This window comes from Xylocopa sonorina, unplaced genomic scaffold, assembly GCF_050948175.1.
Source record: "Xylocopa sonorina isolate GNS202 unplaced genomic scaffold, iyXylSono1_principal scaffold0130, whole genome shotgun sequence".
Lineage (NCBI taxonomy): Eukaryota > Metazoa > Arthropoda > Insecta > Hymenoptera > Apidae > Xylocopa > Xylocopa sonorina.
The window spans coordinates 710,861-713,803 of record NW_027490201.1 but is presented as its reverse complement, the minus strand read 5'-3'; positions in this window follow the sequence as shown (position 1 = coordinate 713,803).

The window sequence follows — 2,943 nt, the reverse complement described above, 5'->3', positions numbered from 1 at the left end:
GAACACTATTGCTTCGATACGTAGACATCTGGAAACGTAATTTCCTAGAAAGGAAGTGTCGCATTTACATTCATTTGAAGTGAATACGAGGTATACATGACACTTCGCAATGAATATTATATCTTATCATGAAACATAAAAATGACTTGCGATATCTCGTTTTAAGAAGCATTAGAACTCTATTGCATCGATACTTAGACATCTGCAAACGCTATTTCCTAGCAAGGAAGTGTAGCATTTACATTCTTTTGAAGTGTAGACGTGGAGTACATAACACTTCGCAATGAATATTACATCTTATCATGAAACACAGAAATGAGACGCGACATCGCGTTTTAAGAAGCACTAGAACTCTACTGCTACGATACGCAGACATCTGCAAACGCTATTTCCTAGAACGGAAGTGTCGCAATTACATTCAATTGAAGCGTGGACGAGGTATACAATACCTCTCGCAATGAATATTATATCTTATCATGAAACATAGAAATGAGATGCGATATCGCGTTCTAAGAAACAATAGAATTCCATTGCATCGATACGTAGACATCTGCAAACGCTATTTTCTAGCAAGGAAGTGTCGCATTTACATTCGTTTGAAGTGAAAACGAGGTATACATGACACATCGCAATGAATAATCTATCTTATCATGAAACATAGAAATGAGATGTTATATCTCGTTTTAAGAAGCATTAGAAATCTCTTGCTACGATACGTAGTCATCTGCAAACGCTATTTTCTAGCAAGGAAGTATCGCATTTACATTCTTTTGAAGTGAATACGAGGTATACATGACACTTCGCAATGAATATTGTATCTTATCATGAAACATAGAAATGAGATGCGATGTCGCGTTTTAAGAAGCATTAGAACTCAATTACTACGATACGTAGACACTTGCAAACGCTATTCCCTAGCAAGGAAGTGTCGCATGTACATTCATTTGAAGTGAATTCGAGGAATACATGACACTTCGCAATGAATATTATAATTTATCATGGAACGTAGAAATGAGATGCAATATCGCGTTTTAAGAAGCATTAGAACTCAATTACTACGATACGTAGACATCTGCAAACGCTATTTCCTAGCAAGGTAGTGTCGCATGTACATTCATTTGAAGTGAATACGGGGAATACATGACACTTCGCAATGAATATTATATCTTATCATGGAACGTAGAAATGAGATGCAATATCGCGTTCTAAGAAGCATTAGACCTCAATTGCTAGGATACGTTGACATCTGCAAACGCTATTTCCGAGCAAGGAAGTGTCGCATTTACATTCTTTTGAAGTGAGTGCGAGGTAATAATGATACTTCGCAATGAATATTATATCTTATCATGAAACATAGTAATGAGATGCGATATCGCGTTTTAAGAAACAATAGAATTCCATTGCATCGATACGTGGACAACTGCAAACGCTATTTCCTAGAAAGGAAGTGTCGCATTTACATTCATTTGTAGTGAATACGATGTATACATGACACTTCGCAATGAATATTATATCATATCATGGAACATAGGATTGAGATACGATAACGCGTTTTAAGAAGCATTCGAACTCTATTGCTACGATACGTAGACATCTGCAAACGCTATTTCCTAGCAAGGAAGTGACGCATTTACATTCATTTGAAGTGAATGCGAGGTATACATGACACTTCGCAATGATTATTATATCTAATCATGAAACATAGAAATAAGATGCCATATCTCGTTCTAATAAGCATTGGAACTCTATTGTTTTGATACGTAGACATCTGGAAACGCCATTTCCTAGCAAGGAAGTGTCGCATTTCCATTCTCGTGAAGTGAGTAGGAGGTATACATGACACTTCGCATTGAATATTACATCTTATCATGAAACATTGGAATGAGATGCGAAATCGCGTTTTAAGAAGCTTTAGAACACTATTGCTTCGATACGTAGACATCTGGAAACGTAATTTCCTAGAAAGGAAGTGTCGCATTTACATTCATTTGAAGTGAATACGAGGTATAAATGACACTTCGCAATGAATATTATATCTTATCATGAAACATGGAAGTGAAACGCGATATCGCGTTTAAGAAGCATTAGAACTCTATTGCTTCGATACGTAGACATATGGAAATGCTATTACCTAGCAAGGAAGTATCGCATTTACATCCTTTTGAAGTGTAGACGTGGAGTACATAACACTTCGCAATGAACATTATATCTTATCATGAAACACAGAAATGAGACGCGATATCGCGTTTTAAGAAGCACTAGAACTCTATTGCATCGATACGTAGACATCTGCAAACGCTATTTCCTAGCAAGGAAGTGTCGCATATACATTCATTTGAAGTGAATACGAAGTATACATGACACTTCGCAATGAATATTATATCTAATCATGAAACATATATATAAGTTGCCATATCTCGCTCTAATAAGCATTGGAACTCTATTGTTTTGATACGGAGACATCTGGAAAAGCCATTTCCTAGCAAGGAAGTGTCGCATTTCCATTCCTGTGAAGTGAATACGAGGAATACGTAACACTTCGCAATGAATATTACATCTTATCATGAAACATAGAAATGAGATGAGATATAGCGTTTTAAGAAGCACAAGAATTCTATTGCTCCGATACGCAGACATCTGCAAACGCTATTTGCTAGAACGGAAGTGTCGCAATTACATTCATTTGAAGCGTGGACGAGGAATACATAACATTTCGCAATGAATATTATATCTTATCTTGTAACATAGAAATGAGATGCGATATCGCGTTTTAAGAAGCATTCGAACTCTATTGCTACGATAAGTAGACATCCGCAAACGCTATTTCCTAGAAGGGAAGTGTCGCATTTCCATTCTCGTGCAGTGAATACGAGGTATACATGACACTTCGCATTGAATATTACGTCCTATCGTGAAACATAGAAATGAGATGCGATATTGCGT